The sequence below is a fragment of the Dinoponera quadriceps genome, unplaced genomic scaffold (genome assembly GCF_001313825.1).
Source record: "Dinoponera quadriceps isolate SergipeBrazil2010 unplaced genomic scaffold, ASM131382v1 scaffold2414, whole genome shotgun sequence".
In the NCBI taxonomy this organism is placed as follows: domain Eukaryota; kingdom Metazoa; phylum Arthropoda; class Insecta; order Hymenoptera; family Formicidae; genus Dinoponera; species Dinoponera quadriceps.
The window spans coordinates 211,693-230,074 of NW_014556444.1; the positions used below are offsets into that span (position 1 = coordinate 211,693).

The following is an 18,382-nucleotide window of genomic DNA, read 5'->3' on the forward strand; positions in this document are numbered from 1 at the left end:
TTAGCGAAATTATCGCGAGATCCCCGAGCTTCTGTAATGTGTGTACCGTCTGGTCTGGTTAATTAATGGTTTTATGTACGGTCGACGGGATGAAAAATCGATACGCCCGGCGATTTTATCGGCAATTCCATCGGTTCCAGCGGCGCCGCCGCCGTGGTTGCCTCTGCACTCGTGCGGGCGCGTTTCGAATGAAATAGCACGCAGCGACAATAGTCTCCGCGGTGTAGTCCGCCTTTCTCGCACGCTTCGAAACGCGGACTAAATTCTCGTATGAAAGTAAAAAAAAAAAAAATAGGGACTTCGGTTACATCAGACCTCGCGCTCGTTCGCCGCGTTCGACTCGCTCCCTTGGCGTAAAACGTTGACGAAGCGCGCTTAATAACCGCATGCATTATTCCCGCCCATTCCGTAGATTTTCAAACTTTCAATATCATCACGTCCGCAATCCGCTGTGTCGTTACACAAGGTATAAAACGTGGCGTGCTGCGTTTGAATTATTAATTAGCGCACGCTTGCCGGTGCGCCGCATCGGTACAGAGATGATGGCATCTGTGAGAGGCCGCGCGAGCGCGCGTCAAACGCGGGACTAAATGGAAATCGTTGATGCATCGCGGCCGGCCATAAGGGTGCATTAAAAAAACTTTATCTCGCGTCGCGCGGCATTAATCGACCGTCTCTCGCGCATAATGCCGGGCGCGATAATTGGCGCATAAATTATGGCGGCGTGGTACGGCCATGACGAGGAAAATTCCGACGAGCGTCCTGTAATGAATAACGATCAATTTCCGGCGAGACAGCCGAGCGTCACGTCGGATGCCGTCGGTGTTGCTGCTACTGCTGCTGCAAAAGCCGTTCTCGGGAGTGCCGCCCCCTTTGGATCGCGCCGATATCCGAGAGCCATAATCGAGCCGAGGCGGACGGGCTTAATTCGTTGCTAACTCGATACATCGACAAGGCTTGTCAACAAGTCAGGCGGACCGTCATTTAATTACGTAACAAGGCACACCAGGACGAGGGGCTGCTGCTCTTGGCCGTCGAGGCTTGCGCGGGAGAAAGAGGGAGATGTTGGGAGGAAGGGAAGAAGAGAGAGGGAGACAACGAGAGCGACGGGTCAAAAGGGATGAAAGAGGAAGTGGCAGAGATGAAGGAGAACGAGTGGCGAGGGTGAAAGAGCAAGAGGCGCGTGAAACAAGGAGAGAGAGAGAGAGAGAGAGCTGCTGGGGGTATACAGAATATGATCCGACGTAGCGTGCGATCTGCCGCGGAGGACGAGAAGAAAATAAAAGCGCGGCATCGATGGCGAAGCGCTGCGATCGATCCTGCGAGGAGAGTCCCCTCGTGAGACGGGTACATATGTCGTGTGTTTAGCGCGCGCTAAAGACGGTACAATTCTCGTCTCGCATCGAGATTAGGTCGGATAAACAAAGCCGGGGCGAAGCGAACGTCGTGGCGTTCGCCAGGGAATTCACGCTCGGAATTCGAATTCACGAGGTCGGTGAGGGGAGCGACGGAAAAAAAAAGTTGTCTTCCTGTCGACGGAGAACGTCGGAGGTGGCACGACGAATAGAGGAGGAGGGAGAGAAGTGGATCAATCAGCGAAGGTGGCGAGCTCTGAAAGGGTTAGCTGCTGCTAAATACCACAAGGCACGCCTAAATCGGTCGAGTGCACAGACGGGGTATGGTATCGCGTTCGTGTGTTACATCACGGGGCGCCGTGTTTGCTCTGCCTGCTCGAAGTTCGCGCCACCTGAATATTCAACAGCCTTTCCGCACACGGCACACGACCACGACGCTAGCGTGCACGCGTGCGCGTGTACCGCGTGTATAAACAGCCCCGACAACCGTCCGGCACTTTAGCGCAGGCCGCTGCGTCTTAATGTGGGTCACGAAGGGCGGGCCAGGAAAAAGGAAATTGAGCCGAGCTGAAATCAAGGCTAACGCCGCCGTTTCACGCCGCGCACAAAATGAATCGCACTCGCGCCCGACCCGCCGGACTTGAAATCCCCCGCACGCTCGGATTACGCGCGATATATTTCCGCACGGAAAATCGCGAGTTGTATTACCGGCGTGGCGCGGTCTGAAAACGGAGAGCCGTTTTTCGTATTCTTCATCAGAATTGCTAGTTGTGAAAGGAAGAAAAAGATGATATTTTCGGTTTTCGCGGTGTGGATTAATATTAGAGTTGTGCGAAGAATGGTTCGAACCGAATTTTCGAATTGAACAGATTCGAATACGAATTGTGTAAGTTAGCTTTGACGAAGTATCGTTTAAAGTCGATCAGCTTTATGGGAATTGGCGTGACTTGAAGAATTTGCTGTATGTTAAAATCCTTTTCGAAGATATTAAAGGCAGTAACTGAAGACATCGGCAAGAGAGGTACTATTAAAATTTCCATATTTAAATAAATGTTCATGGTATCAAATGGATCTATGGATAATTGAAGAGCGCTGACATTGATGATAATATTTAATTATTTGATATAAATATCAAATTTAGCTTATATCGCAATATTAATTTTACAATTTATAATTATTCTAATATGAATCTCGTAGATATGTATTAACAATGCGCAATATATTATATATTTGTGTAAAATTGCATTTCTAAAATCTTTCAGTTTCTGCATTCATTATAAACGACCGATAGTGTAACCAACGCTCTTTATAATACTTTAATAATTGATTTATGATCTTTCACATTTGACTGTTTCAATTACTGCTACCCTAAGTAAAATATATCTCAAGAGTATCAATTTATATTCTAATCTTATTTAAATATACACCTTACTTTAAAATCAGTTGATATCACAAGATCAATGTTATCTCTCTAATACCGAAGTCCCTCCTATCTTCTATCTTCATGTTGAATTCAATGATTATGTTGTTAATTAAAAGTTATGTTTCAACAATTCGATTTGGATTTGAAAATAAAAAATAAGATTCGATTCGACATGAAAAATCCTTGATTCGCACATATCTATTAAATATTTAATTTGATTTCCGAGTGAGCGCCGCAAGTTTCATGGATTTGTTTCCGACGCTTCATCCAAAATTCAAGGAAAGAAGATACTCGAAGAAAAACGCCAGAAGTGTGAACATTTATAAAAAGAAACTCTTTTTACAGAATCGACTATCTCCGCGAATGGTCCTCGATCCCTCATCGTTCTCGTTCTTCGCAGGAGGCATCACAATAATTCATATTGCAGGCACTCGGGGATTGATACAAAAAATGTCGTTTCGTGATTCGCGATTGAAAAAAAAATGACAATCTCATGGAACAATGTCCAGAATCGTCACGCTGTATCTCGCATTTGACTTGCCGTGTCTCGAGTTGAACGCAGGGTGAATAGCTGTGAAATAAGGAAGACACTTTGCGCGCGAATCGGGACGAAGTGGACGGAAACGGCCGGTCGTCGTAAAAATGCCGCGTGCGTGCGAGAATTCGTCAGGATTGCGCGTCACGGCCAGCGAGAACGCATCGCATCCCCGCGTCGCAGGGCTTCCTGGGACAGGCGCGCCGGCGCGAGTGGAAAGTGGGTCAGCGTCGTTAGCGTTCGATGGCGCCGTTTCGACTCATTCTAGCCGCAGGGAAAGGGACGAAAGGGGCAGCAGAACATGGGGCGGGTTAGCACGAATTTTGCGGCCTCGCGCTACGGTTTTCGAGCACACCCCGTGGTCATCGATCGTGGTCGTCTAACTCGATCGGTCGCTAACGAACCGTCGCCTCGTTCTTCCCCGTGAAAATGCTCTTTGTTGGGCCACGCGCTCTCCACGGAAAGCTAACCGCTAAAATGAAGCGTGTCGAATATGTCACAAGGCCCTTAAGGATATTTTGATTAAAAAAAGGGGGAAAAAATAACAAGAGGAACGATAAAGCGTTGGTTGCCTGCGATAGTGCCTGCGAGTTTACCTGCTCACGTAACGTGATATCGGGTAACGCGCATTAAACCTCCGTGACTGGCTATAAAATTTGGCGCGCTAATAATTAAAGAGTAGCGTAATTACCGGTTCGAGCCGGCAATCAGTGCGCGCGCGAAAGCGCGGGCGTAGCCGAGAGGTGCATTTCGTTCCAGCGAACTTTTAATCAATCGATGGAGACAATTACCTAATGTCAGTTTACGGGAACGCTCGATGCGCGCTCCCGCCATTTCCGAGGGCGAATCCAGATTTAATTAAAACGCACCGGCAAAAAGAACGTTTCCTCATCAAATGCGACCGCATTATGCATACACACAGTTCAAATAAGCGCGGCGCGCACGTACATGCGGGAATATTTAAAAACAATGTTGCGCCGGTATGGCAGTTAATTAAAGCTATTCGGGTAATTTCATTAAGGCAGAATAAACGCGCGTGCGCTCACATCACGTAGGATAATTATTAATAATAGACCGCGATTTTTTGTCTCCCGCCGAGCAAAAGAACGACGTTGCGTTGAGGTAGACACGTGATCGCGATGGTGGATGGAGCAGGGGGAGGGGGGGAAGTACACTTTATAAAATATCCCGCAGAATTTCTCGAGGTAACCGGAATTTAACGCGAAAACAGGGAGATCGTTGCAGAGAGTGCGCGTGAGCGCTCGGTAACATTGCTATCAAATTATCGGGGATTATCGCGCGGCAGTTAGATATTCTGATTGATAATAATTGCACAAACATTTTCGATATACGCGAGCAGTCGCGCGCTATCGCCGGCGCAAAGGCCAATTCAAATGGCATTCGAGTGACAAATGGTTTATCTGACAGTGCTCACCTATTATACGGACCGCATAACAAGCGTCAATATTGCTCCATCAAAGTTATTAATGTTCCTAAATACCGGCATTTATAAAACGCGCAGCGCGGAGCATTTCCTCGCGGTATCACCGTGACGCTCGAGCCCGCTCGATTTCTACGAGCGAGACGCTTCGTCCGTCACGCCAAGCTCCGAAATTACAATTCACCGTACGACCCGTGTATGTGTGTGTGTGTGTGTGCAGTCGGCGTCATGTATATGTTGCACCATTCCCTAGATTGAAGCTTTTTACTATTGCGCGATTTTTAGCCTTCGACATGTACACGTAAGGTCGTACACGTAAGGTCGAAACTTACATATAATTAGAGTCATTATAATCATACCGATATAGCTGGAGTTGTTATTTCTGCGATTTCCGACTTTATGCGTTACATATATACAGAGAAAAAGATTTCCTCGGATTTAATAAAATTTCTTTAATTGAAATAAATTTGTCTCTTGGAATGGAACAAAAAAAAACTCCAAGTCAAACGAACAAGTATGCTAAATCCAAAGAAACTTTTTCTCCTCTGTGTACGACTGAAAATTATATAAATCTCCGTCTAAGGACGTCGACTGTACGTTCAATCGCGATTCGACTCACCTGACACTGCTGTGGTCCCTGCCGATTCGGCGAGGAGGCCTTCGGTCTTGCTTTCTTCACTCCCAGCTTTCCAGGATCACAGCCACCGGCCCTCGATTCCTCGCTACTACCTGCAATCAGAGAGACGCGGGGCCAGTTAGTCGCCGTGAGTTAACGCCTTGTCGACGAGTCGACGACGAGAATCGGGAACAAATCGACCGTCCGTCTGACACTCGACATCCGTCGCGTTTGCGGATTGCAGCTCGCCGCAGCTTTCCGCGCGAGATCGTTCCCGAGAGCGCGTGCACGTCTACTGCCGTCGGGACGGATCCACCGAGTGACAACTTTTTGCCGCCACGACGTGAAATGAAGATTCGGTCGTGCCGCGACGTTTCTTCCGCGACCTCGACGACGACGTTGCTACCTGTTTTCTTCCCCGTCGCCATGAAAGACGCGAGACGGCGTCTCTACAAGACTTCGACGTATGGAAGATTGATCGCCCGGCGTGTTCTTTTTGCGCGCACGACCCGGGATATACTTAATGGTCGATTGGCCTGTCGTCAACATCGATCGTCAGACACAACTCGTCGCAAGGAGAAAGGGGGGAAGGCAGGAAGGATCCTGCGGTGGCTTCTCGCCAAGAATCTTCCGCGGGCTTCCTCAGCGAGAAGCGCTCGTCGTTTCCACGGGAATACTCGGATCTTGAATGGTATCGAATGGCGCGCAAACCTTCTCAACGAATTTCCCCGCGCGGCATCAATAACATAATATATTACGTAATATATTATGCAGTGGGCTAGTACATTATTTTAATCGCGAAGCGTTTAGTGGCAGAGTATTAGAGCGGGGGCTTTGAAATGTTTGCGAGGAATGGTGATGTGTATTTGAGCAACAGGGTGTACAACGTGAACGATTGAATGTACAAGGCTCTATTAATAATATAACGTTAATAGCGCTCGGTAATAGTACCGGAAGCTTGCGCGATCAGAACGTTCCCCGATCCGCGCGCGCACATGCGCTCGCAACTTGCACAAATTAGAAATTTCCACACGGAAAAAGCATTTCCGTGATGTCGCGCGGTAACCTCGTCGGGGAATGCAATTGTCTGAAAAAGTCTCCTGCTCGCCGAAGTCGGCGGAAAATGTCGGTTAGATTAAGAAGGAAACCTTTCGATATTTCTTGATTCGAAATAACGAGCGTGCGAAAACTCGCGATCGAAAATTGCTCCCGGCTGATCGCGTTCCCGGTTATGGCGCAGCATCCAGCTGCAATTTACCCTCGCGTTGTCGGGAACCGCCGCGCGTCTCCATGGATCGTCGTTACCGACGTGCAACACCTGCGATCATCGTTCTCCTCGCCCGGCCGCTTCCTCCTGCGAGAGGCGGCTAATTAATTATTGTTTCAAAGCTACCGCTGTCGTTGCCGCCGCCGCAACGACGCTGGAAACTCCCGGCGCGCTATTTGCACGGCGCGCAGACCAGAGGAAACATATGCTCACTTAGTATGAAATTATGACTCCGGCGAAAGATGAACGTCCACGAGCAGTTTTTCCCGGCGAGCAATTTTCGCACGTCGTGGGAAATCAACCGCGAGTGCATTCGGACAACCTCTCTCTCTCTTTTACGCGCGTGAAATATTATATATCGCGGTATTTCTCAGCTCGACGAAGTAACTACGAAGAAATACGTCATCGGCTGAAATCGCACGCATAAATTTCAATCCTCGGCAGCTTGATATTCTTCCAGCCAACGGTGGTTGAACTTTCCTCCGACGATCGCTAGAAATAAGCGATGCAATACGCTTGAACGAAAAAAAAAAAAAAAATATATATATATATATATTTATTTATTTCTCACTTTTTTTTGTTGCGAAAACCGGATGAATGGACACAAACAAACAGAGTAGCCTGTAGAAATAACGGAGTTACTTTGTAACAGTATTTATACTTCTCATCGGTATCATACCGATTATTGAACTCGAGTTCTGCACTCTCGTCCGAACAAACAGGATTTATCCATTCCACTGATAAAAGGGACTTCCCGCTGAAAACCGGCTTGTGTACACAGAGTCCTTTGCGCGCTTCTCGCTCGCGAGTCTCGCAGCGGGCGTCGGCGGCGTCGCCTCGAAAATCAGCGAACTGCGAGTAAACAAGCCTCTTTTCATCAGGCATCGACGGACGCGGCCGTATTTGTTGAAAACCCATATACCCGCTCCCGTCGAAGACGCGTAAACATTGCGAACGCGCACGGAGAGCCGTGTACGGCGAACTTCAATCATTTTGTCTTCCAAGTCGCGACGGGACCGCGACGTCTCGCTTCTCGTGTTCGCTGTTAATAGATCCTTCCCTTCCTCCCTCTCGCGCTCCGCCCCGTCGTCCGTTTCTTTCTCATTTGGCAACTGCGATTTAATAAATCAGCGAGCCTGTCTTCGATAGGCCGGCGGCGGCAACACGGAGAGACCGAGCGGAGTTTGATAAACGGCGGGCTCGCTTCTCTCACGGCCGAATAATTCGCCGATCGCGATACCGCGAGCCTCATTCGAATTCGGCCACGCTGCAGAATTTTGGCATTCTCCGCGACCGCGATTACGTTTCGATAAATTCTTCCGCGATTCCGCGGAGGTCGCGGCGGGTGAGCCGATCGAATAAAGCGAGTGGAAGTTTGTTATCGGTCGGGATCGGCCGCGGCGGTCGCGGAAAGCATCGCTCTAAATCATTGTATAGCCGGGCTGGCCCGCGCTTTCTCTTTTATGTGGATTTTCTGCAACGTGGACCGCGACCACAATGCGATCAATCAAATCCGTCAGAAAATCGTGACTCATGCTCAACCGAGAATTGGCGTTCCATCAAAGTAACGTTCACAATGGTATCAAAAGATTATGTTGGAATAGTAATACGATGCACGTTCCGGTTGCGAAAAAAAAAGGAAAGAGGGATAAAAACCGTCCGTAATATAGCGCTCCTGTGAGAGAACACCGCGGTTATCGCGAGGATAACGGAAGTTTGCGGCTATCCGGAAGCTCCCGGTCGCGGTTGAGGAAACCGGCATCCGCGAACTTTCAATTTAGATTGCCCGTACAAATTTTATAGTATCATACCACATATGTGTGGATCGATAAAATTAAAGAAGGGAAAACTAGGGCTAGTTGGTTAAAAGGGTAAATTCATCGAAAGATCCATTTAGTTGACTCAAACAAAATTTGGTTTGGACATAGGCAAACGAATATTTTAGTTGTGAGAACCAAAATTTGATTTTCTGAATCCAAGATTTGGTTCTGTAACGGAAATGAAGATTTGATTTCAGAGAAGCAAACCTTTGGTCCAGAGAACTAAATATTGGTTCTCACAACTAAAACATCTGTTTGCTCATACCCAAACGAGCATTTTATTTAAGTCAACTAAATGAATTTTTTAGTGTTGGCTGATCGATTATTTCCGTTATTTTCTAAAAGATTACAGAATTAAGTAAGCAGAGATTTCAAACATGTCAAAGATGATTAGGAAATCCCTACTTGCTCGATTCTGTAACCTGTTAGAAAACAACAGAAATAACCAATTATTCAACTTACCCTTTTAGCCAACTAGCCGCGGTATCTATGTGCAGAACAGACGCATTCTGCGAGAAACTTCATTTACTCGGTGAAAATAGCGCTATTACATTCAGAGAAAATTATTTGGTATCTGTAACTATAATCAATATAGTGAAAGAGAAGCGATTTTTAGTAAATGTTACTGCGGTCGGTAATGATAACCTTACATGCATATCGCTGCTAGAAATTATATTTAAAACTTCGATTCTTCGAAACTTTGAAGCTTCGAATTTCTGAACCTTCGACACTTTATATATGGAAAAAATCTAGTTAATTAATCAGAAAGGGAACAACTAGGTGAGTTCCGATTGTAGGAAGCAAAATTTCTAGTTCTTATGACTCAAATGTGGTTCTTACAACCAGAAATTCTGTTTCCTTCAAGCAAAATACATCTAGTTATCCCCTTTTTGGTTGGTACAGCCAGACTTCTTTCCGTGTATTCGAATAATGAAATTTTGAAGTTGAAATTATAAAAAATCGAATATTCGAATATTCGAATGTTTGAATGTTTGAATATTTGGAACTTCAAGAACTGGAAAATAAGTGTGTTTGAATTACTGAATTTTTCCATATAGAAAGTTTATATTGTGATTCATTTTATAAACATAGTATCTAATATTTACTGTTCTAAAGAATATAATTTTTCCTTGCATTGCGTTATGCTGTTACATATCACGGCGAAATTTGCATTTATTTAGTTTAAAATAAAGTTAATAAAATATTTTGTTTATTATTTGTCCTTTTTTCGTTCTTCATTTTAAAATACTTTATTTTAAAATAGACAAATACAAATCTCAAAATCGAGTTCATTTAAACTGATACTAATTGCACGGCATTTTGTTGCACTCTCCAAAAGTTAGTTCTATTACTGACAGAACATTATAGTTGTTTTCGGCGCCAAACATATCCATTTCTTATATTAACTAAAAAATAGTCAGGAGAACTATTTTTCTACTAAGTGTTACTATAATGTTAGTCATAATAACCTTATATGCATGTTGTTACTACTATAAAATGTTTGGCACCGAAAATAACTATAATTTTCTATCAATGCAGCTTCGATATTTTGAATCTTCGAACAGAGTTCGAAGATTCGAAGTCGAGTTATTCGAAGTTTCGAGTTTTGTCGTCAAACGCCAGATTACACTAAAGTTTTGAAGCTTCGAATAGTACCCCTAATCGTTACCATTATATTTGAGATTAAAACTATAGAATGAGTATAGTTGAAGCCAAAAATAACTGTAATTTCTCTCAATATATAATATTTTCTCATTAGAGCATAACACGCGTTTTGACGACTGTACTAATACTTCTCCGACGGTGATGGTCATCGCCGATTACGAAACGCGTACGTTTATTCAATTGCGCGACGTTACCATAACGGCCGGTCCGCCGCTCTGTATGCGCCGCTCATTGCGAACGCAAGGTGCGACTCGCAGTCCGGGATCCCGCAGCTTGGGATGCGTTTGTAATTCCATTTACCACATAAGTGGTTGGTGCAACGTGCAGATGGCATGCTTAATAAAGTGTACTTAACCGAGTCGGGGCTGCGCTGCGAGACCCAGCCTCGATTGCATTCGCGTTTCGTATCCCCGCCGGTATTCGAACCTCCGAATGTCTCGGAAGGCGAAGCGCGTCTCGCCAGAACGAGTGCGCATAATTGCATTGCCAATCGTGATATACGCATGTGCATGTGCGTGCGTACGTGCGTGAGTTTGTGTGAGTGTGTGCGAGTCGGGTATTCTTGTAAAACGTAAATAGACTCTCTCGTTCGAAGTTGGATTGGCTAGAAATACTTATTTGTTCTCTTTCGTGGAATATTCAGTGTTTACGTGATGTATAGAGTCTCATGACTGTTGGCGATGATTAAAAATGTTAAATGTTCTTGGCGATTGTGTGGATCAACATGGAAAAAACAATTCCGTCGGTATGGCTGAATTTTCCGGTGCGTGGGAACCGGACGAAAATCTGGTTGTAGGGGCAAAAAGATTCCTGTAGGCAGTTACTAGTCAATTAATTGTTCTCAGTTGTCTCAACCGAGTTTTAGTGCAGCTGAATGTTCACACTAATGTTTTCCGTCGCGACAACAGAGATATCACTTGCTATGTTCTTCTGATTTTTCATTTCTTGTCGCTGAGTTTTCATCTGGTCCCTATTTTGTCGCAGGAATTGAGTTCTTTTTTTATCTGTGTACCACAATCGATATTTGAGACGGAAAGTTTTGTTCAGACATAGGTAGATATAATTGCGGATACGACGCAGAAATAGAACCATGTTTACCTTAAGGTGACACGAATATTCAATTGAGATAAATCAGCCGGCGTGCGGTTTCGGAAAGATGAAAGGCTAATTGGAGGGAATTAGATCGTGTCTTCGCGCGCGGATCACGTGTGAAAACTAATGGCCGTTCGAATTGACTCCCCGACACTCTCAATCTGCCAATAATAACAAATCCGCGCGGGGAACACTTCGCGACCGAGACTCGGCATCCCCAAGCGAGCAATCGGCAACAGGGTTTCGCGCAGCTGGAAGACGAATACAGTGACCGTGACTGCAAATAATTCCATGGCCGATCGTACTAGAAATACTAGCGAACTTACACATGCACATGTGTGCGCGCGCGTCTGCATTCTTGGCATTCTTCCGACGGCCGCACGACTACCGTCCGTCCGAAACCCTGCCAAATTGGCGACTGATACAGTCCGTCGTTCATAAATTCGTAAACACGATTTGGCAGCAAGATGATCTCCTAGCTCTGAGTTCTAAGAGACCTTGTCGCGACTTTTTCTTTCAGCCGCCACAAATTTGAGCCGAAGGGGATGTCACATCTCCTCGACATCGAACTATCCTACCTACTTACATTTCATATATGTAATATGTAATATTTACCTTTTCTCCCGATATTTGTGAAATCTATATATCAATCGCGACGTCGCGAGCCGATGAATAAATGTTTGATTCAATTCCTGGACAATATCATCGTAATACGTTCCTTAAATTTCTTGGAGTGGAATTTTAGACAAAACATGTAAAAAATGGCAGTATTTTATCTCGAAGCGATAGTGAAAATATCGCCACTCGAGACTGCAAGAGAGAATGTTTTATTTGAACTTAGAGTGGATTCTACCTCCATATGAACGAATATTTCAATCGATTTTGAAGCGAATATATTCCTCTGACGGGAGAGTACATCGGATTCATTCTTCGAGAGAATTTCGAGAGAAAATATTCATTCGACGAGTTAGACCGATTAATTCCATATGAGTGGAAAATCATTCGAGTGACTCAGTGATTATTCTAGAATTCCGCGTATAGGAATTTTCCTGGATTTTCCCATGTACAGCATAAATTCTGATTAGAATACCCAAAGTTGTCCCAAAATACGTTACCCCGCTACGGTTCTCACAAGAACATTTTGTTCTTCTTCTTCTACTTACAACAGACCTTATGGTCTGTTTTTTCCTCTTGCGCGCACTTTTCGAGTAAGGCTTCAACTAACGTAGAAAATGTGATTATTGGAAAATATCAATCGTAAACCTCCTTCTCTCGTCACTCCGAACTCCGTCTTCTCCGTGTACCGCGGCTATTGTTGCGAGTCCCTTTCGCGATAACCGTTGCGCGAGATAACAGGCAGCTTACGCGCGTTACGCATGAACCATGGCGGACAACACGCGGGTGGTCGGCCGACCGGTTTGCCAGCGGTCAGAGGGCGGATTTATCGGGATTTACGTGCGCATAACAACGTCGTCGCACGCCGGAAAGAGAGCTCGCATCGGCTCGCGGGACGAAAGCGATTACCGGCACCATTGGAAAAGCCGCGCGATAAGGGCGCGAACGGAGATGGCGAGAGATACAGCGGGAGAATAGGTAATTTCGGCCGCGTAATTACACCAGCCGCTGATAATACCTTGATTGGTAACGGGCATTAGGGACCGAAATCTAATTATCCGATGTTATCGTTAAATCTGATCACTGACGGACAACGGTCTTCTCCGCTGAGTTGGCGATACCCGCGGACTTCGTGGCCAAAATCGATTCTGATGTGTGCGCGCGCGCCGAGTGCATTCCGACAGGTCGAAGAATAGAGAGTAGAGTCAGTCGGGGTAACTGTAAGCGGGTAAATGTACGCATTGCCTATAATTCTGAGTAAAAGGCGCGCTAGGTATTGGTATCTGTGAAGTATTTTGTTATCTCGAGGCGATAAAGTTAGACGTACGCCGCTATGAAGTGCAGCACGCGCTTGTCGCTAATCGACAAAAATACGAAAATGTGGAAACAAGTAATTTTCTTAAAAGTTTCGTGCTTTATGTCTTGCCACACTTTAATTGCTCGACGAAAGAAGGTAATATGTATCTGTATAAAAATTACACCGTTTGTCAATGTTTCACAAGAAAGAAAGTATCAGATTATTTTATAGTTAAGAAGTTAGAATTTTTTTTTTCTAGAAAAAGAGGCAAGTGTGCGCGGGTAAGTGGAGTAAGCTGGAAAAAAGACAAAGAAGACAGAAATAGAGAAAAAGTTTCTACGAAAGAATTAGTTCCTAATAATCCAGGACTCTCTGACATTTATTTTAAGAAGCGCTCACATAATAAAGAGGAAAAGACTGAAGATAAGTATTTTATCCACTCTGCCACGAAAAATTTTAGAAGAGTGGATAGAATGCATGAAATGTGAAAAAATGTTTGTGTACAATGCTCAATCTATGAGAGAGTTGTTTTTGTATGTAGTGCCCCGTATGCGAGGCGAGAACGTGCATTTTGAATCATGTTCCTTTCTGTTTTTAAATTGAAACAAAGAATTGTAAGACTTTATGTTTGATTTGATTTTTAATTTAGTTTAATAAAGGGTTTAACTAATTAAATACATTATTGTTTCAAATACAAGCCTTTTCATTTGTTTGTATACTCAGGGAAATGTTTTACCGGTTCAGTTAGAAATTCTAAATGTTGCAGGTTAAACAGGTTATTTTCTACAATTAGTAGCATCATCCTAGCAATATGTGCAGGAAAATTTAAGTCCTGTTACTAATTTTTTGGAAAAAGTGCAACTTAATCTGGCCTTAATCTGGATAGGTTCCACAGAGAGATTTTCTTGCTAAATTAGACAAATAGTTAAGATAAAAATTCTGTCCCTGTCACCTATATTGATTAGATACAACACATATGTGAAGTGTTTGCTACTCATTTATCCATCTTAGCTAATTTTCCATATCTATTTTCCATTTCCGCTATGAATGCGAGACCATTTTCTTGAGTGTAATAAAGTGTAATAGAATTCTAAAATACGCACACTTACCCCTATTGACTCTAAACGTCGTCGATAGCGGAGCGTTAACGCGGCGATGCGAGATCTCGCGCGGAAATTCACGCATATCGTCGTCATGACTCGCGCTCGAGAGAACTCGCTCGACTATTCTCAAAGCGCGCATTATCTCGGTAATACGCGAAACGACGTACAATTTTCACGCACCGTCGTCTGAGAAGAGATTTGGACGTTCGGAAACTGCAGGACGGTCCGATCCGCCGGCAAAATCGGTCACGTCGGCGACTGCGACGAGCGCGAAACGCGCATTTCTGGACGCAAATCGGCTGATCATTAGCTGGGCGAGCGCGCGATGTAAATCTTATTTGCGACAATTGCGAAGAGAGCGCATCAACGCACAAGCGAGCAAATAGCACGCACACCCTGCAAACTGCATTCGGCTGCTTGCTGATATAACCAACCCTGTCCCCCCTTCCGTTCTCTCTCCTCACGGATAACGTTCTAGGGTTAATTACCGTTGGGCCACGCGAGCGCGAACTTCAAAGCCTTCCGCGCGTCACGGTTGATTCGGCGGGCGAGCGTTTCCGGTCGCGGACGAGCGGCGCGCAATGGGATCCGACTAATGAGTAATTGTATTTCGCTGCGCGACCATTTTCCGCACTTTTACCGTATTAACGAGTTTTTACGAGATTACCGCGCGGACGCGCGGTTCACCGGGTCGCGCGTCATTGCGGCATTGTGCGCCTTGATAACCGCGTATCAGAGAGCCCGCCTGCTCGACTCTGTTCTCTCTCTCCCTCTCTCTTTCTGTCCTCAACGTACCTGACGGGAATTAAATTTCGCATTAGGGAGTTTTTGCGATACCGCGGTTGCGTTGGATATTATTACGACTGGATACGCGGCGGATGATACCGCGGTCTCTCGTGGACGCAGCTCGAGTTGTCACGTGGAATTTCCGTGCCGGCGTCTCGCCGAAATTACCGTTCATTCATCGCAGATCTGACTTTATCTTCGTGCACGATACCCCGAACCCATAGAGCCCCGCTCGTCGCGATGATTCCGGCTGAAAGGAACTCGAGATGAAGCTCACCGCTACGCGGAACCGCCGGGCTACCGGCTGGCGGTATTACAGAGCGAAATAAATACCGGTAACTCAGCGCGCGCACGCGCGCTTATTTCCGCGACGATACAATTACGTTTTATGAAGAATGACGCACGAAGATACCAGCAGTTTTTAAATATTACCGTACAGTACGCGTGCCGTCCCTCTTCTCGCGAATTGCGCGACCGTAACGCTTTTATCGTCGTCCCCGTAGGTATACGCTCGCGCGTTTCCCTCGAAAAAAACGAGATGCGTGGGGAAAGAACAAAACAAAAAGGAAAGAAGCGTAAACGCACTCGCGATGACTCGCAAGCGCGAGCACGACCCTGAGCGAACGAGAAATGAAGAAAGAAAGAGAGAGAGAGAGAGAGAGAGAATACAGAGCGGCGTGGTGAACGTGAGTCCAGGCGGGGGGTGGAAGAAATTAAAAAATTGCGAGTGCACCGTCGGTCCGGGCGCGAGGAGTTACGGACGATTTTACGCGCGGGCGCGCATAAAATGTCGTATGCGCTTTTATGCAGGCTGACGCTGTAAAAGTCCGCAGTTAAGCTTAACGGCCGGGCAATGAAAACGATGCGTAAACCGGAAAGGGAGAAACACGGGCCCACTCACTCACACCCTCCTATGTTCTCCTCTCCTCGACGGTCATGGTCCCTTGACCGACATAGTCGTGCGCTCGCGGCTTCGCCTTCGTTTCAGGAAAGTAGTTCATCGCGGAAATCATAAACTATACCGTCGCGTAAAAGCGTAACCGTCCGTCTCCGCGTAATCTTCCGCGCCTGGAAGTTTTATAGTTTAAGATATGGGTGAACGCGCGAGCCTCCCGCGCGAGCACTCACCCTCTTCAGAGTCTCCTCGAGTATTCTTTCCTGCCGTTTTAATCCTGACGTAGAGGTACAACCGGGCGTAATGAAAACGCTCTCCTCCGTAAGGAGATGCGAAATCTCGCACGAGCGAGCACGTGAGGATTTCTTCATCGGTTCTTTTTAATACCGCCGAGGCGTGTTTATTATCAATTCAGGACGCGCGTTCGCTCGCCTCGCTGCTTCATCGCCTTGATTTGGGCTAATCTCGGGAAATTTGCGGAAAGAGAGGAAAGAGAGAGAGAGAGAGAGAACTGGATCGTCAGATAAAAAGAATCAATGGAAATATCGTGGGTAATGAGTATGAGCACTTCAAATTTTGGGTCGTAATGTAAAATAGAATTAAATAATTAAAACAAACATAAATGCAATTAAATTAACATAGAGTGTAATTGAATAAGTAATTACTCGTTTTAACGGACACAGGACTCTTTAACCTTGGCATATGTTGTCGAGAACATCCTCCGGAGCAACCTCCAGAAGATTTCAGTCGATCTTTGTTTTAAAAGGTTAATACCGTTGAATGTATAACGAATTTAAGGATATACTGCCTATTAGCACCGCGTTTTCAGTGGCGCATCAAGAGGATTACTCATAAATTTAGTGTCATCAAGCAAAATTACATTCCTATACATTTATTTCACTATCTAAATAATAAATGCTAATTTGAAACGAAGTTGAGGTAAACGTATGCACAATATTATAAATATAATTCATATGCAAATACGCATACAAATGATATATACATATAATATATACATAATATATACATAATATTACAAATATAAAAATATTAATTTTTTTATTTTTCTCATTAATGTATCAGTTTATGCATTCTAACTGATGCATAAATTTGCGCATTAGTTGATCTAACAAAAATACATGGTTAATAGAAAGAGTTATACAAGTATTTAAATATATGTACACATAAATATATTTCGAATATTACTGTAAATTATGAATTTCAGACCGCTATATTTCCAAAATAAAATGGTCAGTAATTCTGAAATTTGCGTATAATATCTGCATATTAGTCTTTAATATCATAGTACTTTCACAATCTTATTTTTAGATCAGAAGATATTAAAAATAAAAATTAAAAAGAGCACGCTAATCTCAAGAGACACGTGAAAAGTGTCAATTTTAGTTATAAATATCTCAACTCTTGAATAGTCAATTATTTTTTAATTGCACGAGCAATGAGTTAGATAACATTTCAATGTACACACAATGCAAATTTCATCGAATTTTCACCAACCTCATTTCACCTTGCAACCTCCTTGAAAACTTCTGAAAATCATCATATTTGATCCAGACTCTGAATTACTGTCAAACTTTTGGCCTCGCTTTTAAATTCAATATAGATCAACTTAGAATTTTTTCATTATTCTCAATTATAGGCAGTACATCCTCAACACGAGCGAACGACGACAGCTTCCCCATCGCCACCTGATCCTCTTTACCTCGCATTTAACTGATCACGGAGCCATAAAATACGAGGCGGTATCGAGCGTGATCGAAGGCGCCGGCCCGACACGTGGACGCATTTCTACGCCATTTACTTTCACCACTGGCGTTCGCATTTATGCGGTTGCACGCGGACAAGGACATAAAGACATCCTCGTAACCGCGACGGTATGCAGCGGGACTCGCGTGCTACGGGGACGGGCCGTGAGCACGCGTTCGTTCCGAGCGGTGGCCATTAGGCCGCCGATGCTCTCTCAGCTCGCGCGGCGTGCGGAGGGGCGTGCACACGTGAAATATCTAATGACGATGTGGAAAGACGACGCGGGGGCGTCGGATCGCGCCTCACGACATGAGCGCGGGAACGAGCAGCGAATTTCGCGCGCGGGTTTTATAAGCGGATTTGTTTCTTCTTTGGACGTTGCACTGTTAACAGCGTAAACGGGGAGGGGGCGGGCGCGGTAACTACGAAGCTACGTGAATTGAATGTATCCGCGAGCGTGTAAAGTTACGAATATATCCCAACGTCTATTTTCAGCACTTTGACATTCGCGTAATTCAACACGTGCAGCAACATGAAATCGCATTAACGAGCGAGCGCCGTTGACGCGGCCTGACGCGCGTGCTCGCGCGCGCGCTTGGAGCTAATATACTAGAAACATTTCCATCAGCGATGTATTAAATCCGCTGAAACAGCCTCGTTTAATATTCACAGGTCACATGTGCTCCACGTTAATCCCACCTCGTCGAA

The 18,382-nt window shown here is 45.1% G+C and overlaps 1 pseudogene; it reads right to left on the reverse strand.

The window, feature by feature from the left end:
- Nucleotides 1-18,382, reverse strand: part of LOC106747407 — a 256,552-nt pseudogene that overhangs the window by 53,268 nt on the left and 184,902 nt on the right.